Here is a 27,944-nt window from a genome sequence, read left to right on the forward strand (position 1 = left end):
TTTCGTGTTGCCACCTCGTTATTTTAGTTTCAATTTCTGTTGTCTCTGAGTTGCTGCTTTGTCTGCCCGTCAGCGGCGGCAGCAGCGGCTATCGATGTAGTCCTCACGTGTTATCTTTGGTGCACTGCTATTATTTCCCGGTTGACGTCTGTCGGGGGGTCAGTTGGAACGTGCCAGGAGGGCGGTTCGGACGTGCCAGTCGTAGAGTTGGAACGCGACACTAGTTCAGTCGGGTTGGAGCGGTAGTGAGGCCTGGATGTCCACTGTCAGTCGATCGTCCTACTGAACGACGTGAATTGGCTCGCCGATCGTTGGCTGTGTGTGTGAGTGTGTATCTACTCCTGATTTGTCTTCGTGATTGCGCAGCCACAGCTGACTGTCGTTCAAGTCTTCGTGCAAGTGTTTGTAAAACTGTGTGTGTAGTTGGTGTCATTTCCACTGACAACTTGTTTTAAATGTTGTCGGCGTACTGGCAGTGAGTCGGTCTGTTGAAGAGGATCAGCAAGCAAGTCTCCGCGCGGGGCAGTCGGCCGGTCCCTCTGGCGGTCTGGTCTCTACGCAGTGTCGGAGCGTGTGGGGGCTGTTCACAGTGCTACGAGGTTCGTGGCTCACCGAGCCACGACATGAGAGTTGAGTGGCTATTTAATTACCGAAGCCACGTCTGTTCACGTTGTCTCCTTGGTTGGTGGATCGCTGTTGGCAGCATTCCTGGGAGCAACAGCGAGTGTTCGAGTTGGTGAAGATTTAGCTGCCATGTGGTGGAATTAACTATATTTGTCGGTTTGAAATTCTAGTACACCAACGGAATTATCTTCCTTGTGGCCGTTAGTGTGTAACCTATCCCTCACTTATCGACCTTAATGACAGTGAAAAATTAAACCGCGTGTACCTAATGGAAATTTGGGAAAAGCAATCGTCACCGAAGTTAATCTGTCGGTAAAGAGGGAGGAAAGGGTTACATCTAAATGAAAGGGAAAATGCTAATGAAACAGGTGGAAATTAATTTTGAAAAGGGGTAAAGTTAATAAAGAAAGTAAATGTGCGGCCGTTACGTTAACAATTAACTAGCGGTAATTAGATATTTGAGATTTGGGGGAAATTACGGTCGCCAGTCCTAAGGACAATTACTGTAGTAACTGAAAAAGAAAGGTTATTACACATATAATTAGCACTAGAAGCGTGGCAACTGAAGATTGACACGTGCAGTGTGAAAACTGAAAGTTTGTCAGAAGTAATAAATTTCGCTACACTCTGACTTAATTTACCAAAAGAATTAATAAAACCGGAAAATCGAATGTTAATTTTGTGACTGAAGTTAATAGTGAGCTTTATTTCTGAAGCACATCGAAATTCAGTAAAATACGGTTAGTCTTGGACTACCTCAACAATCATTTCAAACGCTATTTGAATCCAAGCAATTTAGAAATAAGAGATTTAACTTTGAACTTGAATTAAATGATTCTGAACAATTAACAGTAGTAAACTTTAGTACGTACCAAGCTGAGCTGCAGTCACAGGTAAGCTAATATACGGTAACAAACTCGCACTCTTAATTCGTGCTTGTGTAATCTAAATATTGTAGCCAGCTATGAATACTTTAACTGAACTTTGAAATTAAAGCAGTGAAATGCTATAATATTACTTTAATGCTGGAGTTTGAATTTCAACAACACTCGGGTTCATTCCGGAAAAGGAAGGGACCCTGCTTGGTAATGCAATTGGGACAATGAGCAACAAATGTTCATGCTAAGTTCCTGTAATTATAGTTACGAAAATGGTACAGTTTGAAAAGCTGAGGTCTGCCATACAGTTCTAAAACTTTACGTGCTTCCAGTCTTCCTTGTTGGTTGATTGAAGGTTTGAAGCCGTCGATCGAGGAGGTGGCGACAGTCACTCATTGTCGGCCGTCGCTGTTGCAGAAGCTGGATGTTGGCCCGCCTCCTTCTCGACACGGTCACCAGACGAAACGGGCTCTTGATGTGCGCCAGCTAATGCTTCCCGTCCGCGACACCATGTCAGAAACTATCATCGCGTGTTGAGCGCAATTACATGCTCCCAAACCCCGAAAGCGCGGCAACTCGCGGGAGCGTCACACAACACACCTTCTCCACTGCACTACCCCAGCCAGACCCCCTCTGCCCGCGCTCCACGCGGCAGAGTTAACACTAACAAAGATCCTAAACACTTTCGTTCTCCACACGACCTATCGATCTATTCGTTCGATAGTATAGTTTTCCCTAGGCCAGACCCAGCGTATAAATACAAATAATATTCACAAAACAAACCAATTATACATCGACATAAATGCATATATACACTCCTGGAAATTGAAATAAGAACACCGTGAATTCATTGTCCCAGGAAGGGAAAACTTTATTGACACATTCCTGGGGTCAGATACATCACATGATCACACTGACAGAACCACAGGCACATAGACACAGGCAACAGAGCATGCACAATGTCGGCACTAGTACAGTGTATATCCACCTTTCGCAGCAATGCAGGCTGCTATTCTCCCATGGAGACGATCGTAGAGATGCTGGATGTAGTCCTGTGGAACGGCTTGCCATGCCATTTCCACCTGGCGCCTCAGTTGGACCAGCGTTCGTGCTGGACGTGCAGACCGCGTGAGACGACGCTTCATCCAGTCCCAAACATGCTCAATGGGGGACAGATCCGGAGATCTTGCTGGCCAGGGTAGTTGACTTACACCTTCTAGAGCACGTTGGGTGGCACGGGATACATGCGGACGTGCATTGTCCTGTTGGAACAGCAAGTTCCCTTGCCGGTCTAGGAATGGTAGAACGATGGGTTCGATGACGGTTTGGATGAACCGTGCACTATTCAGTGTCCCCTCGACGATCACCAGTGGTGTACGGCCAGTGTAGGAGATCGCTCCCCACACCATGATGCCGGGTGTTGGCCCTGTGTGCCTCGGTCGTATGCAGTCCTGATTGTGGCGCTCACCTGCACGGCGCCAAACACGCATACGACCATCATTGGCACCAAGGCAGAAGCGACTCTCATCGCTGAAGACGACACGTCTCCATTCGTCCCTCCATTCACGCCTGTCGCGACACCACTGGAGGCGGGCTGCACGATGTTGGGGCATGAGCGGAAGATGGCCTAACGGTGTGCGGGACCGTAGCCCAGCTTCATGGAGACGGTTGCGAATGGTCCTCGCCGATACCCCAGGAGCAACAGTGTCCCTAATTTGCTGGGAAGTGGCGGTGTGGTCCCCTACGGCACTGCGTAGGATCCTACGGTCTTGGCGTGCATCCGTGCGTCGCTGCGGTCCGGTCCCAGGTCGACGGGCACGTGCACCTTCCGCCGACCACTGGCGACAACATCGATGTACTGTGGAGACCTCACGCCCCACGTGTTGAGCAATTCGGCGGTACGTCCACCCGGCCTCCCGCATGCCCACTATACGCCCTCGCTCAAAGTCCGTCAACTGCACATACGGTTCACGTCCACGCTGTCGCGGCATGCTACCAGTGTTAAAGACTGCGATGGAGCTCCGTATGCCACGGCAAACTGGCTGACACTGGCGGCGGCGGTGCACAAATGCTGCGCAGCTAGCGCCATTCGACGGCCAACACCGCGGTTCCTGGTGTGTCCGCTGTGCCGTGCGGTTGATCATTGCTTGTACAGCCCTCTCGCAGTGTCCGGAGCAAGTATGGTGGGTCTGACACACCGGTGTCAATGTGTTCTTTTTTCCATTTCCAGGAGTGTATATACAAATAGTAAAACAATTACAATATACAAAGACACGGAAATGTTATACCTTCAGGTAACAAAATAAGGAAAAAAAATTGCAGTGCAATAGATGGAAATAGGAGGATATGCATTTCCGAAGTTACAAGTGTTCCGGTTACCCGCCCTGGTCGCTGGCGTCAATTCAGGCAGTGTCCTTTCCTCACCTCTTGTCGCTGTCCAACATGGTGTGCAGTTTTTGACAGCTTAACGTATTTTTGGTTGTGGGCGGCGATGTTTGTAACGTTTTGGCTTTGGAATTCTCCTATACTGGACGGTAGTTAGCAAGTCGTCTTGTCGCTGGGTACCTGACAGTCTCTTGGTTGTGTTGCCGGCGGATCGAGTATAGTTGGGCCGACTTCTTGTCTGACCTAAGCGAATGTTATGATTTCAAGAGCAGATCGAGCCCCCTGGAAACTTCTCAGCGCCGTTGCCTATACTGCCTTTCTGGTTGGAGTTTAATTATGTATTTTTAATGGCTCATAGCCAATGGTTGGAATTTGTATGCTTTTAACTGTGCTTTTAAAATCAAAGGCCTTCAGCCGTTATAAAGGTAGGTTTTCTAAATTGGGCAAGTCTTACGTTGTTGTTGTTGTGGCCTTCAGTTCTGAGACTGGTTTGATGCAGCTCTCCATGCTACTCTAACTCGCGCAAGTTACTTCATCTCCCAGTACCTACTGCAACCTACATCCTTTTGAATCTGCATAGTACATTCATCTCTTGGTCTCCATCTACGATTTTTACCCTCCACGCTGCCTTCCAATACTATATTGGTGATCCCTTGATGCCTCAGAACATGTCCTACCAACCGATCCCTTCTCCTAGTCAAGTTGTGCCACAAACTCATCTTATCCCCTATCCTGTTCAATACTTCCTCATTAGTTATGAGATCTACCCATCTAATCTTCAGCATTCTTCTGTAACACCACATTTCGAAAGCTTCAATTCTCTTCTTGCCCAAACTATTTATCGTCCATGTTTCACTTCCGTACATGGCTACACTCCAAAAAATTCTTTCAGAAACGACTTCCTAACACTTAAATCTATACTCGATGTTAACAAATTTCTCTTCTTCAGAAACGCTTTCCTTGCCATTGCCAGACTACATGTTATATACTCTCTACTTTGACCATCATCAGTTATTTTGCTCCCCAAATAGCAAAACTCCTTTACTACTTTAAGTGTCTCATTTCTTAATCTAATTCCCTCACCATCACCCGACTCAATTCGACTATATTCAATTATCCTCGTTTTGCTTTTGTTGATGTTCATCTTATATCCTCCTTTCCAGACACTGTCCATTCCGTTCAACTGTTCTTCCAAGTCCTTTGCTGTCTCTGACAGAATTACAATGTCATCGGCGAACCTCAAAGTTTTTATTTCTTCTCCATGGACTTTAATACCCACTCCAAATTTTTCTTTTGTTTCCTTTACTGCTTGCCCAGTATTCAGATTGAATAACATCGGGGAGAGGGTACAACCCTGTCTCACTCCCTTCCCAACCACTGCTTCCCTTTCATGTCCCTCGACTTTTGTAACTGCCATCTGGTTTCTGTACAAATTGTAAATAGCCTTTCGCTCCCTGTATTTTACCCCTGCCACCTTTAGAATTTGAAAGAGGGTACTCCAGTCAACATTGTCAAAAGCTTTCTCTAAGTCTACAAACGCTAGAAACGTAGGTTTGCCTTTCCTTAATCTATTTTCTAAGATAAGTCTGAAGACTAAAATAAGTCTGGAGACCACAACAACAACAAGATAAGTCGTAGGGGCAGTATTGCCTCGCGTGTTCTAGAATTTATACGGAATCGAAACTGATCTTCCCCGAGGTCGGCTTCCACCAGTTTTTCAATTCGTCTATAAAGAATTTGCGTTAGTATTGCAACCGTGACTTATTGAACTGATAGTTCGATTATTTTCTCAATTTTATCTGAGGATAAAGCTTGGGCCTTCTGCCTGTTGAAAATTTATTGTATAGTTTTAAAGCAGCGGCTTTCAGCAGCTTTAAGCTTTAAGGATCTTACTTATCAAGTGTTAACTTTGGGAAGATAAAGCTGTGGGCTTTCTGCCTGTTGAAAATTTGCTGTAGTTGTATTGGTCTTAAAATTATGGGCCTTCAGCCGTTTTAAAATTTTGGATTCTTACTTATCAAGTCTTCAATCATTTGGGCTTAAATATTATTTAAGGTTAAAAGCTTTGGGCCTTCTGCCTTGGAAAACTGGTTGCAGATTCTTCTTTTAAACAAAGGCTTTCAGCAGTTTTGGAGTAAGGTTTCTTATTGTTCATAAAGCTTGGGCCTTCTGCCTATTGAAAGGTTATTGTAGTTTTGTTATTTTAAATTTATCGGCCTTCAGCCGCTTTTAAAAAACTTAATCATCCATGCCCGAGGCAGGATTCGAACCTGCGACCGTAGCAGTCGCGCGGTTCCAGACTGTAGCTCCTAGAACCTCTCAGCCACCACGGCCGGCTTGCTAATTATTGTCACGTAGAATTCGGGAATATTGTGCATGTCATGACTCTCTGTGTATTTTATTAGTGTTCTTGGTTTTACGTCAAAGATACGTATTCCAAAGCCGAAGGATATCTCTTAGTTCAAGAGTGATAAAAAGTTGTAGTGTTTTTGCCGATTCTTCCTTCCACCTTCCGAGAGGTTCTAGGCGCTACAGTCTGGAACCGCGTAACCGCTACGGTCGCTGGTTCGAATCCTGCCACGGGCATGGATGTATGTGATGTCCTTAGGTTAGTTAGGTTTAAGTAGTTCTAAGTTCTAGGGGACTGATGACCTCAGCAGTTGGGTCCCATAGTGTTCAGAACTATCTGAACCATTTGAACCATCCACCTTCCTTGTAGTATATTTTTCTGTCTAGAATCATTATTTTTTTCTGAAGGCAAACAAATTTTAAAATTTCAGCGATATCTCGTAATGTTTTATATCTGTTTGGTGCATTGGACAACCAGTAAACGACGAAGAAATTATTTCTCTCATCTTCCCAGTCATATAGCTAAACTAAAACGTGTGTGTGATGCAGGAATATGCGATATGCCACCATCTGATCGTCGCCCACTACCTCTCAAACTTTTCTGTCTACTCTACTGTCTGTTATTTTGCGCAGCAGCTTACAAGTGAGACAACTGCGTTCCCAGGGCAGTTCGGTAGATTGCCGCTTGACTTCAGTCGTGGACCGGACAATGCGGCTTGTGTGCGCTGCGCAGTCTGTCACCATGTCTCGAAGGATTATTCCAAATTTAAGCTCCCTGTTCTGCACTCATAGGTAGCACACCGCACCTAGTACAAGTTGAAACATCCCCTTAGAACATTTATTACATGGTGGGGCCAACACACTGCTTTCGTCTTCACTGTCATTTCTCAGTTTACTTTGGAGCCGAGTGTTACGTTTTTCACACGCTATTATTGTCACAATATTTCACACAATAACACAGAAAAGCACAATTTGAATAGCAAAAATAAGAGAACACATTAACATAGCACTGAAAATAATATGTAGTTAATTACAAGCGCAGCTGCGAAATACTTGGTGCAAATCTACATGCATGCCACAACTGTTTTACAGTACAACAATGAAAGACTGCAACTACAAAGGAGATTCTCTCTACAATTACGCGCTAGCAATAAACAAAAGCTACACTAAATACACAAACTACAAGAAAAAAATCAGAAGATTCCAGTGAGGTATCCTGGCAGGGTCGCCATATGAAACGTCCCCTTTGAACAACTGTACAAGACTATGCTTAAACTGACACACAATATTATTTAGCGCAACGCAATCTGACTATCAAAGATCCCTGCAAAAGAATGGCCCTGACTAACATTAACCTATACCTTTCACAAATCACTTACCTCACAAAAATCTTACAATTGTTCAAAGGGGACGTTTCAAAGTACACGTCCACCGCGGCGCTCGGCAGCCACAGCACCAAGTTACGACACCTGAAGATGAGCTTATGAGAGCCCGAAACCGGTCATGTGGTAATAAAAAACTTTACAACTGAAGCGGTATTTTCAACCTCTGGTATAATGCTCAGCTGCAGATGTTCCTCCTACAGGATTGTTTGTCCTTTTACTGGATCGACTTTCTTGTCCCAGTCGCTTATTGACCGTGAGACTACTACAGCGCTCCTGGCGGTTTGTTTCTGTGTTGAAGCCTGTCACTCTCGAGTGAACGTTTTAGTTTGCCAACGGCACATTAACTGTGAAAGTGAGGTTGTGATAGAGACCTTCGTTTCTACAACAAGATCAAAATATTGTGATAGAATGTAGGAACAAGAATGATAATTACAGAAGCAAAATTCATTGTGGATGTTGTTGAGTAAAGTCATATGGTAAACACACTACAATCCTGAGACTTGAAAGGACAGGAAAACTGTCGTCCAAACATCTGACGCAATATGAATTTCTTTATTTGAGAAAATATACAGGGTGTTACAAAAAGGTACGGCCAAACTTTCAGGAAACATTCCTCACACACAAATAAAGAAAAGATGTTATGTGGACATGTGTCCGCAAACGCTTAATTTCCATGTTAGAGCTCATTTTAGTTTCGTCAGTATGTACTGTACTTCCTCGATTCACCGCCAGTTGGTCCAATTGAAGGAAGGTAATTTTGCAATTGTGCAATCACGTCATCAACACAGATTTTCTGTGAACGTTTGGGCAGGCATTGTTGACGATGTCTTTATTGGGCCCCATGTTCTTCCACCTACGCTCAATGGAGCATGTTCTCATGATTTCATATGGGATACTCTACCTGTGCTGCTAGAAAATGTGCCTTTAGAAGTACGACACAACATGTGGTTCATGCACGATGGAGCTCCTGCGCTTTTCAGTCGAAGTGTTCGTACGCTTCTCAACAACAGATTCGGTTACCGATGGATTGGTAGAGGCGGACCAATTCCATGGCCTCCACGCTCTCCTGACCTCAACCCTCTTGACTTTCATTTATGGGGACATTTCAAAGCTCTTGTCTACGCAACCTCGGTAGCAAATGTAGAGACTCTTCGTGCTCGTATTGTGGACAGCTGTGATACAATACGCCATTCTCCAGGGCTGCATCAGCGCATCAGGGATTCCATGCAATGTAGGGTGGATGCATGTATCCTCGCTAACGGAGGACATTTTGAACATTTCTGTAACAAAGTGTTTGAAGTCACGCTGGTACGTTCTGTTGCTGTGTGTTTCCATTCCATGATTAATGTGATTTGAAGAGGAGTAATAAAATGAGCTCTAACATGGAAAGTAAGTGTTTCCGAACACATGTCCACGTAACATATTTTCTTTCTTTGGTTAATTATTTTAGATTGACATTCTAATGTTATATATTTTAACTAACTCCTTAAATTATTATAGATAATCACTTGATAAATAAGTTTACTGAAGTTCTTTCAATTACAATTGGTATAAATCTGTGTGGTTTGCTACACAGATTTCTGAGCATTGTCCAAAGAACAGCCCGAGGAATGTTTCCTGAAAGTTTTGCCGTACCTTTCTGTAACACCCTGTATTGTTACAAATGCCTCGAACAATATTCAGAAGCCAGAAAATGGCGCTTTTTTACTTTATCCCTTGTACCTTGGTTACTTCCTGTATCACATAACAACGAAAATTATTATGCTCGTTGTATAGTTAAGACTTCTTCATTGTTGAAACAATTTTCATTAAAATTGTATTGTAGGCGCCCCAGTGGTCCCGGTCGCCTACGGTGGACTGGAGGCCGAGCGGTGACCTATCCAGTTGTCAGGATGCTAGGAAATGACTGTAGACGCGTCAGAAACGCCAAAAAAAAACATTATTAATTCATAACACCTTTATTCCTCCTTAATAAAGATTAACATGTCGATCACTGAGCTGAGAGCTACGCAGCGACCCAGTGCGCATCTAAGTGCAAGTCTAACTGCGAGTGCCTTGTTGCTGTCAAAGCTGGCGTATTTAAAGGAAGCACGAGCGACGTCCTGACGTCCTGCTCATTTGTAATGAACGCATTGGTTCCACTTATACTCCTGATTCATCTGTCGTACTCGCCCTTTAGGTGTTCTTGCGACAGAGTTACATGTTGTTAGGGCAGACTTACGCGAAGTTGCGAAATGCAGTTCAGCTGACGCTATACCTCCGTCTTACACTCTACGAAAGTCTCTGTCTAACACAAACCCGTGTGCTAAGCAATTCTCTCTCGCCTGTTGTGTGTAACCAGGCCATTGCCACTGCGTGACGACACATTCCGATACATGCGCTGTCCTCTTACCTCTTGGCTAACCTCTGGCTCTCGGCTTAGGCAACGAAACTTTGTTAATATTCCACGTTTCCAACTCTTTACTATTCCGCGACACTACAGTATAGCCATTTACGTTCATATTTATGTGCAGTGTAGGCTTTTCCTTTGTACACATTTTGTAAGACGTAAACTCCTGTTTGGTTTCAGATACTTCGTCTCTCCTGTGAAAGAAGACTATGGTGTAGGAAAAATACCAAGCCATCGTACAACCTTCGTAATGTGATACGGAGCCGGCTCCTGTGGTCCTGCGGTTCTAGGCACATCAGTCCGAAATCGCGCTGCTGAAACGGCCGCAGGTTCTAATCCTGCCTCGGGAATGGATGTGGATCATGTCCTTAGGTTACTTAGGTTTAAGTAGTTCTAAGTCTAGGAGACTAATGACATCAGATGTTAAGTCCCATAGTGCTCAGAGCCATTTGAACCATTTGAATGTGATGCAGGAACAAACCAAACAACGAAGTAAAGGTTACGAAGGCACAAAACCCATTACTATGACATTAGTGAGTTCAGCAAGAATACATTAACTTCCTACGTTAACAGATGAAGCCACAGTCCCACTTTTTAGTGCGTGAGCTGTCTAGAGCATAATCAAGATTTTAGAGTTCTACAGTCGGCACATCAACTGATCTTTGACCACCATGATGTACTCGCGAAGCTGTTGCTGGCTGATTTTACACGCAAGCACGTGACGCTCACCCATGGCAAGTAGTCCAGGAAGTCGCTGTTGTAAAACACACTTTAGACCACATTCAAATTGTCGACTAGTGACAAGAGGCGATCGTGGGTGGAAAAGAGCTCGCTGAACTGGACCCTGCAAGACGAATGCTGTAACTGTGCGACTTGTGGCAGTTTGTGCTTTGCGCGCCCGCTGCGGTGAGCCAGTGGCCGTGGAAGAACTGCGGCAGGCAGGAGAAGAAACGACCAGCCCCGGACCGCCGTGAGGCGCCCCGCAGCGCCGCCTGCTGCCATTTGTCTCCCTTACTGCGCTGTAATGTCTCCCCCCCCCCCACCTCAACCCCTCACCCCTACCACCGACCTGCCCCACCCTCCTCAGGGCTTCGTGCTGCTCTTTGTCCTCCTTGTTGATTAGCGTCGTTACTGCCCGAGTCCGCTCGCTTAGGGCTAATGAAAGAGTAATGTTTCACTGTCATGACCAGCAGCCGCTGTCTGTAAACAGGGCAGTCTTTGAGGAGATGTACCTGACAGAGTCCCAGATAAACTACGTTGAACTGTGCAATGATTTATACCACCATTATCAGTAGGTCTGTTGGTTAAGTATCTGACTTGCGAGGTGCCGGGGCTAGCAGTGTATTTAACACTAAATTTTTCTAGAATCTTCATATGTAAATGATACTCTAAGCCCTCCTTTTCTAACTCCGACTTCTTCTGTTGCACATGGATTAAGAAGAGATGCGAACTGACTGTAATCGACCCTGCAAGTGGAGTAGAAAAGAGTTTGGCACCTGCAATAATTTAATTTGATAGAAATTAATTAAATAAAGGAAAGTTTCATTAATGTAGTGAGAAATGAAAGGGTTGCTCTACCAATTAACAGAAAGAAAGTTCTCTCCAAAATAACAATTTGATTTATTATGAATAAACTCAAAATAATAAACAAAACACATGAAACATTTACAATACATAAAATCGGATCAAATTGGATACTCAAAAAAATGCTGTGAAGGTGAAGTTGTCCATAAACTAGATTGTGACATTTATGATGAAGTGGTATGTGGAGCCAATTCCTTCCAACTCAAATCTTAAGAGAAACACCCAGCCAACCCAACATTAATTTCTGCTACAGTAGTGACAACTCAGACAATGAACACCCAAGACAGAACAAAGTTAGAAAAAAACGAACAGGCGCGCTCTGCTGAGCTCTGATTATCGCCTAGCAAAATTCCCTAATCTGCCGGTGCTGCGGACATACATTACCAAGCTGTCTTCTTAACTGCAAGAAGACGATCTGGCGTACCGGATGCGATGGCTGGTTGCTTCGACGTCCCATCATGGTGATGATAATGTCGTGAGTATAGCCCGAAACAAATTCTCCTGCTCTGGTTGTTCCAGACTAAAGACTTCCTAACAACACAAATACTCCTCTGAGGGAGATGAAGAAGGCCCACCACACAATCACTGATGGTAGAGTGAGTGATTTTAACAAGAGAAGTCACACAGTAACTTCAGTACAGTCAACTTTTGCCAAATCTGCTCAAGACAGACAACATAGGCCGCTTGTACACGCTCAATTGCCAACTGTACTCGGAAAGTTACGTTGAAGTAGAAACTTCAGCAACTTCGTCAAACAGTTACAATTAAATAAGAGTATATTAGACAGCCAACGGAAGGCAGGCTGTCCAGAGCAGCGAGAGCTCAGTCTTGTAACCTACCCCGACCGAAAGGCGAGAACCGACTACCACAAGAGCACCCGTACAAACCGAACATAGAACATTCCCGCCCCCACGACAGTGCCCGTGGTTAGACGTTCCAATCAGCAACTCGAAAACCGGCGAAAAATCCATTCTATTGCCGAAGCACTACCATTCCACCAATGGAGATTCTTGGCGCCAATTTCTGCGCCGATTTTGCTACGTCACGGAGCTATGCCCTGAACAAGCCAATCACAGTTACGATTTTGCAGAAAACGCGGGAATTTGCCCTCCAAGACTACCTGGGAACACAAGTCATTCCCTCACCTCTCTGGTAGCGTGCAAGAAAGTGTTTTCACTAAGTTTCTGCGAAGTAATGGAATCTCTAGCCCAGCCGCTCCTTCAGGCCCTTGTGGGTGTGTCGCTCCCGCTCTTATGACAATGTCGGCGTCTGGAAAGCATCCACTCGACTCCCTCACACCCATCGTCTTAACCCTTCCAAGATCAGCTGAACTCGCCTGTCACCGGACCACCCGGGTGACGAGAGACGCTGAGTGTGGGAGTCCGCGTGTGAAGGAATAGCAACTTTTCACCACATGCAATTAGAGAGGAAAATCGAATTACTCAGAGTAAGATAGAATATGAGAGGGGGCTCATGCCACCTCTCAGACTAACCATCCAATAAGGTTTGCCCTAGATTATAACGTGAAGTTTGTATATTTTACATCACTTATTATTTCTATGACTCAGTGGCATCATGATGCTACTAGCTAGGTGAATGGAAGAAACCTTTCTGCAGAGCTATGAGCATAGTGTACTTAGTTAATTTCCAGAAATTTTTTGCAATGAATTACGATTTTTGAAGGAGAACATTACCTGTATCTCCATATGATGTAGCTCTTTCGTTTAAACCAAATGTCAATTTAAATCAAATTTGTGTCAACTTTGGCCAGAGAGCTAGAAATATTAAAAATTTTAGGGATGGATGTACGAGGATGAGCCACATGAAAAACTTAAATTTGCAATAACAAATCGAAATTTGCGCCGTTATCCTGTAAGTTGGTAAGCGTGCTACAAACAGCATGCAGAATGGCCTGTAGGTGGCAGCATAGTGCAGATGCACACATACCGTCGCAGTATCAGTATAAAGATGGCCGCCCCACTTGCGACTTGCACGAGGGAAGAACAGCGTTCTGTTATTCGGTTTTTGCGTAGTGAAGGTGTGAAACTTATTGAAATTCATCGGCGAATGAAGGTTCAGTATGGTGATACATGTTTGTCACGGTAGCAAGTCTACGAAAGGAGTAGGAAGTTCGCAAACGGTGTGAATTCAGTGGAACTCATCCAGGTCAGGCACAACGAGTTGTGACTCCACAGAGCATTGCAGCAGTGAAGTCATAGTGAAGGAAAACCGCCGACATGGAATGACATTGCAGCATGATTACAGATTAGTCATGAGTCAGCACATCACACTGTGCATGATGTGTTCCAGTTTCACAAAGTGTCTGCAAGTTGGGTGCCACAGCAGCTGACTCCTGAAATCAGAGAACGACATGTTGATGCTTGTGAAGAACTTCTTCAGCTCTTTGAATGAGTTGGTGGCTTTTTTGCAAGAATCGATACTGGGGAGCCGGCCGTTGTGGCCGAGCGGTTCTAGGCGCTTCAGTCTGGAACTGCACGACCGTTACTGTCACAGGCTCGAATCCTGCCTCGTCTGTGATGTCCTTAGGTTAGTTAGGTTTAAGTAGTTCTAAGTTCTAGGGGACTGATGACCTCAGATGTTAAGTCCCGTAGTGCTCAGAGTCATTTGAACCAATTCGTTACTGAGGACGAAACTTGGCTTCACTTCCACCAACCGCAAACGAAGAGAGCGAGCAAGAAATGGCACCATTCCTCATCACCAAGCGATTTCCATATGTTTGGACTACTCAAAGACGCAATGGGAGGAAAGAAGTTCCGTTCTGATAAAGAGGTACGCTATGCGGTGCATAAGTGGTTGCGTGGACTACCAAAAGAATTTTTTTCTAAAGGAATTTATGCACTTTGTAAGCGCTGGAGCGTGGGGGAGGTTATGTTGAAAAGTGATACAGCTTTGTACCACTTCTGCACAATAAATAATGTTTAACAGAAGTATTTAAGGTTTTCATTTGACTCACCCTCAAAGTATATAACTGGGTGTGCTAAAATGGATTTTCTGGACGCGGAATGTAGATTTAAGTGAGGAATTCAAATGAGCTTTGCGATGAATTTCAGGTAGTAATAGAGGATACACTGCTCAAAAATCACAAAACAGTGATATTTACTTGTGGAATGCCTGAAACAGGGAAAGATTGCAGTGTGAGACGGAGCTCACACTGGGTGTTCTAGAAACAGTTTGATGCGTTGTAGAGGGTGTCTTGAGGAACAAATCGAGGACAAGAAACCACGTCCAGAAAAGTCATCCAACGACGCTACAGGAAGTCGAATTTATAGGCACTGGCGCCTGTCACTAAGCCGCTCCTTCAGCAGCCAAAGTGACTTTGTAAGTAGGCGGAACGTCTCTTAACACTGTTTGTTATTCAATTTGTTTTTCTTCTATCTTACGGAAAACAATGGAGATTTTATGGGTTTGCTGGAGCTGGACGGTGTGGTCGAGCGGTTCTAGGCGCTTTAGTCTGGAACTGCGTGACCGCTGTGGTCCCAGGTTCGAATCCTGCCTCAGGCATGGATGTATGTGATGGGTTGGTTAGGTTTAAGTAGTTCTAAGGGACGGATGACCTCAGATGTTAAGTCCCATAGTGCTCAGAGCAATTGGAACCTTTTTTTTTTTTTAGATTTCCAGAGAATAATGAACTGCAGATGGAAAACTGTGTCCAAAACCGTCATCCACTGAGCAACAGAGCATGGCATTAGTAGGAAGCAAGGCCTTTCTACGCAGCAGCTATCTCCATCTTATCCCCTTGCGATCGTGGCAGCCAGTCGCTATCGCTGAAACACAAACAACATTTTGAAAAGTTCCACCTACATTTCGTCTGCGTCCAGAGTCACGTTTACTGGTGAACGGGTGGCCTAGTGGCAGGCGCTGGTGCCTAAGGCCCCGACGCTCAGTAGTCTTGTTGGATGACCATTCCAGACATGGATTCCTATCTTTGATTTGATCTTCACTACCTAAAGCCTCTCAGAGCTTGTTGCAACATTTCTGGGGCACGCTGTATAACCAGATATTGACTGTAAGACATGCTCAGGGGCAAATAAAGACCCAGATGAAGAAGAGTATGTAACACTGCACTAATGCACACGATACTTTATAAAGCCTGTTCTATAGTAAGTTGACGGGCTTCACCTTATAAGAAAGGATTTTGGTATATATATTGACTGCGTGTACCTCAATGGAGGCAAAATCAGACTTACACCCACTCAGTAACAACAATGATACGTCAAGCAAGTCTGAAGTGCAACTACACGTTAGGACGGACAAGAAACAACACAGCAGATGCTACCAATTGTTAATAATACGGTATCCAGCCTAATTAGGCGTTAACTGAGTTTCTTCCCTGTACAAGTGGGTGTACGTTCAAGCATAACAACACGTAGTAACACTGCATTGTATGGTGAATTTTAGAACCAAAAAATCTACCGAACTAATAATTTCACTTTCTGTACTAATGTGGACAAGCCAGAAATACACAACATTACACTCCAATGTTTACTACAAACTTCGTACTGTCTATTGATCTGATTAAAATCGGGCATAGGTTACCCTACAAATAGCACTTTCGAAACACATCTACAATGTCAATTTTAAAAAAGGTAAAACACTGATAAATTTTGGTTTTATCTTGACTTTAACTTTGCTGGTCAAATCAGTTCAGTACACTTCAGAATTCAAATGAATAGAAAAGAAAGAAAGGAGGGGGGGGGGAGACCCTGAAACTGTTATGATCACTGTATTGAAATTTTAATTACTGAAATCATTGAGCACTCAAGATTTCCAATATATGAGTTACTACTCTTTTGGTCTTATTTCCTGCTCATTTAACTACCATTATTTTTGTCTCAAATTAATTAAACTTCATTACTAAACCAATTTCAACATTATCTTCCAACTTTGTCAGACCTATATTATTTACCTATATATTCATTAACAACAAAGTTCTTTAAACATCATTCTAACATAGATAGGTCTGCAGGTAATTAATATTAACATAAACTTTAAATCTTCATCTCGGGACACTCGGATTGCACAACATGTGGAAAGGACCCTGTCTAGGTTAGTCGTGAGGATAATTTAATGATAGGACAGTTCTGGTAAAATTTAAGTTGTTATTGAACAGTATGTAACAAAAGTAACACTGGTCCACACGAATACAGTACTAAAAGTTTCAACCTGTTCGTATCGATGCGGCGGTCGGCAGGCGGCGAGATGGCGAGGCACGAAGCACACATACAATCACAGCAATGGCTCTTGAAATATCGGCACTTTACTTCTTCATAGCGTCGCAATACTTTTCCTTTTAGTGCCTATGGAATATTGCCATGCTGTATAGGCGTCGGAAACGGCGCATCCGAGGCTCAACGAAATCACGTTTTCCAGGAGAGCCTCCTCGATCCAGAACGTGTTTCTCAGACCGATGCCCAACTCCGACTACTACTGCTGAGCCCGTTATGCCGTACAGCGCCCGTGTGCATTTTCCCGCGCTCACCTGCCATCCACCTTTTACCGCTCCCTTACAGACAGGGTATTCACCAAAGGTTTTACGTTCTACATATCCTAATACATTGCCTACGTATGGACCAGGCGTACAATTACAACTTTAACATCTTACAATAGTTTCAATATTAGTTACACTTCACTTCTATTACAACATCGCTTGAAATTTGACATAAACATTAATATTCACATCGAAAATTGTTTACAGTTTCTTTAACATAATGGCATGAAACAAAAAAGAAATGAAATCAGAAAATCGATTATACTAATTTATCGAAATTCAGAAGAAAAAATTTATTATATGTACAATAGTATAGCGTTGTTGTTGTTACAAGTAGACTGATGTTTAAGAAAATCACCCAGGGAAATCCAAGAACAATGGGATACTGGAGTGCTGAGAAATAACATGGTGCGTTTGAATTTGTCGGAGGCTGTAGCTATTGCGATAATGAGTACCACAGAGGGAGGCTAGGTGACTTGAAGAGAATTGGACATTTCTAACGAGGATAGTCATAGAATTTGGACAAAAAATTATAGGTACAACGAAGGTAGCTGTGAAAAAAACTTGGGTAACAGAAGACATTAGTTGATCGACATAAGAAGTAATACAACAATACGTCTGTTAGGAATGAAATGAATGGAAAAACTCCAGGGAAAAACGGCTGCACGAGAAATATTCCTACGAAGAAATCGAAAGAATAAATGATTGTCAGTGGCACTTATTTATCACATAGAAAATTCAAAACCAACCTTTGGTAATGTTAAAAGCAAGTTCAGTATCTACATATCTACATTCATACTCCGCAAGCCACTATACGGTGCTTAGCGGAAGATACCCAGTACCACTACTAGCCAATTATTTTTCTGTTTCACTCGCAAATAAAGTGAGGGAAGAACGAGTATCTACTGTACGTGACTCTATACGAGCCCTAATTTCTCATACCTCATCTTCGTGGTCCTTATGCAAAATGTATGTTGTTGGTTGTAGAATCGTTCTGCAGTCAGCTTCAAATAGCAAATGCCAGTCCTTTAAATCTCTGAACATCGCCTTTCCTCCAGACATTTCCATTTTAGTTCCAGAAGCATCTTCCTAATACGTGCATGTTGTTCGAACCAGCCTGTAGCAAATCTACCAGTCAGTGTCTCAACTGCTTCAATGTCTTCGTGTAATCCGAACTGGTGCAGATCCCAAACAATCCAGCAGTACTCAACTATAGGGTGTGCTAGCGTCCCACACATATGAACCACACATTCCCAAACTTCTCCCAATAAACATAAGTCGACCATTCACATTCCCTACCACAATTTTCACATGCTCGTTCCATTTTATGCCGCTCTGCAACGTTACGTGCAGATATTTAAGCAACGTCGCCATATGAAGTAGGACACTACTAATGCTGTATCTGAACATTACAGGTTTGCCTTTCCTACTCTTTCGCATTCACTTACATTTTTCTACATGTAGAGCTAGCTGCCGTTCATCACAGCAACCAGAAATTTGGTCCAAGTGTAACGTCGGAAATGCATATCCTCCTATTTCCATCTATTTCACTACAAATTTTTTTCCTTATTTTGTTACCTGCAGACATAACATTTCTGTGTCTTTGTATAGTGTAATTTTTTTACTATTTGTATATATTTATGCATTAATGTCGATGTATAATTGGTTTGTTTTGTGAATATTATTTGTATTTATATGCTGGGCCTGGCCTAGGGAAAACTATGCTGTCGAGCGAATACATCGATAGGTCGTGTGGAGAACCCAAGTGTTCAGGATCTTTGGTAGTGAACTCTACCGCGTGGAGCGCGGGCAGAGCAGAGGGAATTTGGCTGGGGTGGTGCAGTGGAGCAGGTGTGTTGTGCGACGCTCCCGCGAGTTGCCGCGCTTTCGGGGTTGGGCAGCATGTAATTGCGCTCGACTTGCGATGACAGTTTCTGACACGGTGTCGCGGACGGGAAGCTTTATCTGGGGCGCATCAAGAGCCCGTTTCGTCTGGTGACCGTGTCGAGAAGAAGGCGCGCCAACATCCAGCTTCTGCAACAGCGACGGCCGACATTGAGTGACTGTCGCCACCTCCTCGATCGACAGCTTCAAACCTTCAACCAACAACAAGGAAGACTGGAAGCATGTAAAGTTTTAGAACTGTATGGCAGATCTCAGCTTTTCAGACTTTTAAAGTTGTTGCATCACAAAATTACAGCAACTTAGCATGATCGTTTGTTGCTCATTGTCCCAATTGCATCACCAAGCAGGGTCCCTTCCTTTTCCGGAATGAACCCGAGTGTCGTTGAAATTCAAACGCCAGCATCATTCGATTTCACTGCTTTAATTTCAAAGTTCAGTTAAGGTATTCATAGCTGGCTACAATATTTAGATTACACAAGCACAAATTAAGAGTGCGAGTTTTGTTACCGTATTTTAGCTTACCTGTGACTGCAGCTCAGCTTGGTACATACTAAATTTTACTATTGTTAATTGTTCAGAATCATTCAATTCAAGTTCAAAGTTAAATCTCTTAATTCTAAATTGCGTAGATTCAAGTAGCTTTTGAAATGATTGTTGAGGTAATCCAAGTCTAACCGTATCTTACTGAATTTTGATGTGCTTCAGAAAGAAAGCTCACTATTAACTTTAGTTACTAAATTAACTTTCGATTTTCCGGTTTTATTAATTCTTTTTTAAATTAAGTCAGAGTGTAGCGAAATTTATTACTTCTGACAAACTTTCAGTTTTCACACTACACGTGTCAACCTTCAGTTGCCACGCCTCTAGTGCTAATTATATGTGTAATAACCTTTCTTTTTCAGTTACTATAGTAATTGTCCTTAGGACTGGCGACCATAATTTCCCCCAAATCTCAAATATCTAATTACCGCTAGTTAATTGTTAACTTAACGGCCGCACATTTACTTTCTTTATTAACTTTACCCCTTTTCAAAATTAATTTCCACCAGTTTCATTTGTATTTTTCATTTCATTTAGATGTAACCCTTTCCTCCCTCTTTACCGACAGATTAACTTCGGTGACGTTTCCTTTACCAAATTTCCATTAGGTACACGCGGTTTAATTTTTCACTGTCATTAAGGTCGATAAGTGAGGGGGAGATTACACAAGTCCTCTTGTATACTCCTGCAGTCATTCAGCTTCGACACCTTCTCGTACCCTTCAGCGTCGTCAGCAAACAACCGAACACTGCTGTTCACCCTGTCCGCCATATCATTTAAGTACGCAGAAAATGGTAGTTGTGCTGTCACACTTTCCTGAGACACTTCTGAAGATAACCTTGTTTCTGATGATCGCTTGCCGTCTAGTACAGCGTTCTGGGTTCTATTACCTAAGAAGTTTTCCAGCCAATAACATATTGGGAAACCTATTCCATATGGTCGTACCTTCGTGAACAATTTGCAGTTGGTCCTGTTTCAAATGCTTATCGGAAACGCAAATATATGGAATCTGCCTGTTGCCCTCCATCCATAGTTGGCAATATATTATATGGGAAAAGGGCATGCTGGTTTTCTCACGAGCAATGCTTTCTAAAACCGTAATGATTCGTGGACAGCAGCTCTTCGGTGTCAAGAAAATTTATGGTATACGAACTCAATATATGTTTGAGAATTCTGCAGCAAACCGATGTTGGGGATATTGATCTGTAATTTTGTGGGTCCGTTCTTTTTTCCTCTGTTATACAGACTGTCTGATGTGACGTGATAGAAGAAGAAATGGGACTCGGTTTGGAAGACATGGGGAATCTGGTATTAGATTCAAATTTAAAAGAGCTTTGGAAGATTTGGCTTGAAATAAGGCGGAAGGGGGAGGGAGGGGGGACGACAACCAGACGACTATTCAAGTTAGTAACTAGAATCTATAAAACTAGAGGTTTTCCACCAGCCTTTCGAAAAAATATTTACAGGGTACCGAAAATAGGAAAGGCAGATACGTGTGACAGGTGTCACACAATCAGATTAACAGATTGTACATCCAAGCTGCTAAGAAGGCTAATACATACAAAATAGAAAAGAAAATAGAGGATGTGTCAGATGACGATCAGTTTGGCTTTATGAAAGGTAAAGACATCAGAGAGGCGGTTCTGACGTTGCACTTGACAATGGAACCAAGAATTAAGTAAAACGAAGATACGTTCTGAAAGGTGCCTGTCTGCGTAGCCCTTTTATTTCCTCACCACATACTTTGTTTTATTTTTCTTAATCGTATTGCTTATATTTCCTATACTCTGTGAGGACTATCTCTAGCCATTTTCATTATATCGCAACAAGCTCTTTAGTGAACTCTTTCCTTGATCATTGGGACAAACTTAAGTCTTTGGTAAATCGGTTTTCTCTCGATCAGTAGGATAATACTATTTGTTACCATGGCTTGGGGTGTGTGATTCATCTCGTTTTAAAGTAGTACATTATTCTTGGTCGATTGTTGTTCAAGTTTGATATGGGAAATGTGAAGCAACACTTTGTGCTGTTTTCTGGTATTGAGAAGGCAGGTGTCTTTGTCTGGTTGAGGTTCACATTGTTGAACAGACATAACAATGCATAGGGAATCATGTGAGACTAACTCAATTTATTTACTTTGCAGAAGACTACTTCTTCATGGCACGATCCCTTTCAAATTGATATCACATCACGGGCTCCCGCTAAGTAATTAGCACTCACTTATACCTATTACAAACTGTTGGAAGCTCGTTATTGCATCACCTATTGCCTTATTCCTTTATTTAATCCCGTACTTTTCTGCTTTAGTTTTTCATGGCAGTTTTAGTGTAGAAATGATATCTTGCAAGTAGGTATCACATCACGTGCTTCCACTAAATAGTAAGACTCAGAACTTGCTATTACAAAGTGTTGGAAGCTCTTTATTGCATCACATATTGCTTTATTTAATCCCGACTTTTTCTAAAGATGTTAACGTCTCCTGAAGTGTAAGGATTAGATTTTTTACGAAATCAAAGTCACGTATTTCACACGATGCCTTTTTGGTTTGTAGTCTCTTGAAGTTATAGACTGAAATACCCCTACAGGGCTTTAAAGTTTTCTCTTGTATTCATTGATAGTATGCTGCTTGTTAAATTCACTTCTCACGACTTTATTTTACCGAGAACCATATCGCTCCTTGTATTTAATCTATCTGAAAGTGCCACGCTTGCTGGTTACTATCTTATCGTCTTACGCAACTAATCGAATGAGTCAAAGTCATTTCGAGGAATAGATGTCCGGTTACGGCGTTGTGACTGAGAAATTATAGTAATGATCAGAAATTCTCAGCTTGTTGATTAGGTTCTCAGTTGCTGACATAGGGTAAATTGTCTGCTAGACTGCGTTCAAATGGGAGTGAATTCCTAAGGGACAAAACTGCTGAGGTCATCGGTCCCTAGACTTACACAGTAATTAAACTAACTTATGCTAAGAACAACGCACACACACTCATGCCCGAGGGAGGACTCGAACTCCGGCGAGAGGGGCCGCGCAATCCGTGACATGGCGCCTCAAACCCCGAGGCTACTCCGCGCTGGCGTCTGCTGGACTGTTGACTGCTCCTACTTATATAGTACCATATAGTGTACAAAGGCAATTAGGATTTTAAATCAGCTTTCCACTAATTTCTTATCTGAAGCCATATCTACACAAACTAGGAGATTGCCTCATTGCGCATCTGGACGGTGGAATCGGAAAGCTTTTTTTTTTTTTTTTTTTTTATCGGTCATCAGTCTACTGACTGGTTTGATGCGGCTCGCCACGAATTCCTTTCCTGTGCTAACCTCTTCATCTCAGAGTAGCACTTGCAACCTACATCCTCAATTATTTGCTTGACGTACTCCAATCTCTGTCTTCCTCTACAGTTTCTGCCCTCTACAGCTCCCTCTAGTACCATGGAAGTCATTCCCTCATGTCTTAGCAGATGTCCTTTCATCCCGTCCCTTCTCCTTATCAGTGTTTTCCGCATATTCCTTTCCTCTCCGATTCCTCATTCCTTACCTTATCAAAGGCACTAAACCTCTATCCGCTCCTCCGCCCTCTTTGACAAGGCCGTTGGCAGAATGAGGCTGACTTCTTATGCCGGAAGTCTTCGGCCGCCAATGCTGATTATTTATCAAAATTTAGGCAGTGGCGGGGATCGAACCCGGGACTGAAGACGTTTTGATTATGAATCAAAGACGCTACCCCTAGACCACGGGTATTAGGCTTAAACATGTTTAAAGTAACCTGTGACGTTACCGAAGTAGTACTTCATGAAAGTGTGTTACATGACTATTTTACATTTAATTTGCGAGTTTGATAGCGTTACTAGAATTTATTCCTCCTGTGGATTAGAAATACACGTTCTAGGGCTGACGCATACATTTCACTTCAGAGGATATGCCGACACAGAAAAATCGTTTGACGAAGCTAAACGGTGCAAGATTTTCTAAATTGTAAGAAAAATATTATTAAGCTATTAGAAAAGATGTGATATCTACAAGAACCGAGATGGAGGAAATAAATTGAAGAATAAGAACAAAGTGCTAGGGTTAAAATGCGTCAAGGCATCGTAGAAGCAATAATGGAATTGAAGAAAGGTAATGAGGTATGATTGAAATAGAGGGTGAAAGGGTAGCAATGATACGATTCACCGATGACATTGCTATCCTCGTTGAAAGTGGGGGAGAACTGCAGGATCTGTTAAACGAAATGATGTAATGAGTATACACTATGGACTGAATGTAAATCGAAGAAAGATGTAAATAACGAGGAGTAGCAGGAACGATATAAGCGATAAACTTGACATCAAAAAAGGTGACCATGAAGTTAAGACATAACACATGACGGACGATGCAAAGAGGACATAAAAACACACTAATAGAGGGAAAGAGGGCAATCCTAGCCAACAAGTCTACTAGTACCAATTGTAGGCCTTAAATTGAAGAAGAAATTTCCAAGAGTGTACGTTTGGAGCACAGGATTGTATGGTAGTACTCATTAACCAACATTTTAAAACGCAAGTACCTTGACCAGACCACCCATCGCGACTCAAATGTGGTAAAGTGTTTATACGGCGAGAAATTCGGATTATGGAAGCTAAAATCCAGCTACTGAAACTACATTTTCGTATTGGCTATTGCCGTGTTTACATGATGTGGGAAATCGGTTTACAGGAAACTGGATTTGAGAGTCCAGGTAACGCAGTGAATACGAAATTATGAAGTGAAAGCTTCACTACCTATATTACGGAGCGACTAACCATGTGTACGGGCAGCCAGTTGTCCGTTGCAAGTTGCCTATGTGATGGCTTTCAGGCGGTAAATAAATCTGGTTTTCAATATTTCATATGATCATTGACAGAATTTAAAAATTTAAAATGTTTCATAACCTAATAATTAAGAAAGATAATCTTATGTTAAATATTTAACGTAGTAAGTCAATTATTATGTTTTGGAACTGTGTAAGGCCTCTTGATGCGGGGTGACTCACGGAGCGCAAATACGCAGACTACATTCTTTCAGCATTTGAGAATGAGAGCATTAAGCGACTTCCAACCAACTTTATACCTAATTTCGAACCTTTAAGGAACTTTTTCTCGCTGAAACCCACTGCAAAATAATGAATGTGTAACGCCGGAAATGCATATCCTCCTATTTCCATCTGTTGTACTATAATTTTTTTCTATTTTTGTTACCTGAACATATGACATTTCTGTGTCTTTACATATTGTAATTGTTTTACTATTTGTATATATATATTTATGCATTTATGTCTATGTTTAATTGGTTTGTTTCGTAAATATTATTTGTATTTTTACGCTGGGTCTTGCCTAGGGAAAACTGCTATCGAACGATTACATCGATAGGTTGTGTGAAGAATCAAAGTGTGTAGGATCTTTGGTAGTGTTAACTCTGCCACGTGGAGCGCGGGCAGAGAGAGTCTGGCTGGAGTAGCGAGTGGAGCAGGTGTGTTGTGTGAAGCTCCCGCGAGTTACCGCGCTTTCGGGGTTTGGCAGCATGTAATTGCGCTCGACTTGCGATGATGGTTTCTGACATGGTGTCGCGGACGGGAAGCATTAGCTGGCGCACATCAAGAGCCCGTTTCGTCTGGTGACCGTGTCGAGAAGAAGGCGCGCCAACATCCAGCTTCTGCAACAGCGACGGCCGACAATGAGTGACTGTCGCCACCTCCTCGATCGACGGCTTCAAACCTTCAATCAACCAACAAGGAAGACTGGAAGCACGTAAAGTTTTAGAACTGTATGGCAGACCTCAGTTTTTCAAACTTTTAAAATTGTTGCATCACAAAATTACAGCAACTTAGCATGAACCTTTATTGCTCATTGTCCCAATTGCATTGCCAAGCAGGGTCCCTTCCTTTTCCGAAATGAACCCTAGTGTCGTTGAAATTCAAACGCCAGCATTAAAGTAATATTATAGCATTTCACTGCTTTAATTTCAAAGTTCAGTTAAAGTATTCATAGCTGGCTACAATATTTAGATTACACAAGCACGTATTAAGAGTGTGAGTTTTGTTACCGTATTTTAGCTTACCTGTGACTGCAGCTCAGCTTGGTACGTACTAAATTTTACTATTGTTGATTGTTCAGAATCATTTAATTCAAGTTCAAAGTTAAATCTCCTATTTCTAAATTGCGTAGATTCAAGTAGCTTTTGAAATGATTGTTGAGGTAGTCCAAGACTAAGCGCATTTTAAAGAATCTCGTTGTGCTTCAGAAACAAAGCTCACTGTTAATTTCAGTCACTAAATTAACTTTTAATTTTCCGGTTTTATTAATTCTTTTGCTAAATTAAGTCAGAGTGTAGCGAAATTTATTACTTCTGACAAACTTTCAATTTTCACACTCAAATATCTAATTACCGCTAGTTGATTGTTAACGTAACGGCCGCACATTTACTTTCTTTATTAACTTTACCCCTATTTCAAAATTAATTTCCACCAGTTTCATTAGCATTTTTCCTTTCATTTAGATGTAACCCTTTCCTCCCTCTTTACCGACAAATTAACCTCGGTGACGATTGCTTTTTCCCAAATTTCCATTAGGTACACGCGGTCTAATTTTTCACTGTCATTAAGGTCGATAAGTGAGGGGGAGGTTACAAATGGAAGAAAGCTTATTGGTTACTACATTTCCGCTGCTCATGTTGTAAAAACTGAGCACCAGGCAAGACGCTTTAATTTGTTACTTCTTTATTGCTAACTCTTCTCACATCTTGTAATCAATATTCACATGTACCAGTGGATGTGCATGCAAAATTACATCTTTGTTCGACACATAGTTCAGGAGATTGGACATCACGAAACTGAGATGAATGAAAGCCTAGCTTCTGCTTGAAAAAAGTCGCAAATTACGCTGAGCACACTCATCCAGTGTTCGATAAAGAGACAACTTTTTAATTTCCAAAAATCTTTTAAACATTACTTAAAACCTTTCCTACATTTTTCATTGTGTACATGCAATACGTGCACGTTTACCCATTTGCACGGTAAGCAGAAGTATGAAGCTGGTTTATGTGTGGATTTTGGTTTCTTTAAAGGATCAGAGGTTCACTTCCGTTTCTCTAGTCGCTGCCAAATATGCTAGCTTGAAACGAATGGTCAAGTAGGCAGTACCATTGTTTTACAATTCTAGTTGTGGCCTCAACGGAGTTCAGCGAGAGGTGACAAACGATACACTCCCGTGACAGTACACGAGAACAGACGGTTGTAAGTTTGTTGCGTTTAATGCTGCGGTGAATGTAGTGGAAATATCCATTTGAGCTGTTAGCGATGACCATACTTTTGCAGAAGCATGCCCAAAATGTTTCAGTGAAATGCGGCCCGCTCATAACTGTGACTGGAGACGCCAGTTAGAGCTACTTCGCTCCGTCAGCAGTGTTTCGAGCATGTTTGAGAACCAAAACCACACGATTGCAGTAAGTATTTCTGGGTAATACAGTTATCTTACAGCTGAAATGAAAATTTGAGCAGTAGATGACGCTGTGAGCATCGGATTATGCACACCAACAGACGCGCTGCACACAGCTGTTCCTACGTTCGCTTTCAAGACGCCTTGGAACGCGGTCTCCATGAAAGATCGCGCGCTGCTGGTAAATCTCCTTCATAAGAACAGGTGGCTGTGTGCCTGTAGCCCTGCAAAACCTGCGGATGCTTAAGAGTATGAAAATGCATTGATTCTATATCTGCTGAGGATCTGGACAAAATGATTGCAAAATTCGAAAAGACAGGTTCTTTTGAGGTGTAATGAGGCAGAGAGAGTCCAGCAGTTGATTCGATGTCTTGCGGAGACGAAGCCACAACACTGAAAGAGGGGTCGAGAGGTGGTGTGCAAACATGCAGTTGACGGGGAATTGTCCGAACACTGGACATGCCTGCAAGCACAGTGCATAAATATCTGCGAAACATCCGTTATTTCTGTCATATATAATTACCGTGCGCAGGTGTTGATTCCTGATAACCTGCCAGCAAGACAGATGTGGATCTGGAATTTCTTGGTCGCTTGGAAGCGGACAGTGAATGGCCGTGGAACATTCTGTGGCCACACAATTTCCAAGGAAATGTTAGTAAGCAGAATTTAAGAATACGGGCAACGGAAAATCTCCACGCACATCAACCGATACCACTTCATTCTGCGAAGCTGACTGTTTGGTGCGGTTTGACGCCACAGTTTAACGTAGGACCGTAGTTTTTCGAGCGTATGAGTCCCGCGGCTCCTGTTTCTTGTACAGTCACTGGTAAACGCTATGAGACTCTTTTGCTCATCAACGCCATTCCAACCCTTTAACAGCGAGGATGTGTGGGTACGATCATTTTTATGCAAAATGGCGCTTCTCAGCACAGCCAGTGAAGAG

The sequence above is a fragment of the Schistocerca cancellata genome, chromosome 2 (assembly GCF_023864275.1).
Source record: "Schistocerca cancellata isolate TAMUIC-IGC-003103 chromosome 2, iqSchCanc2.1, whole genome shotgun sequence".
Lineage (NCBI taxonomy): Eukaryota > Metazoa > Arthropoda > Insecta > Orthoptera > Acrididae > Schistocerca > Schistocerca cancellata.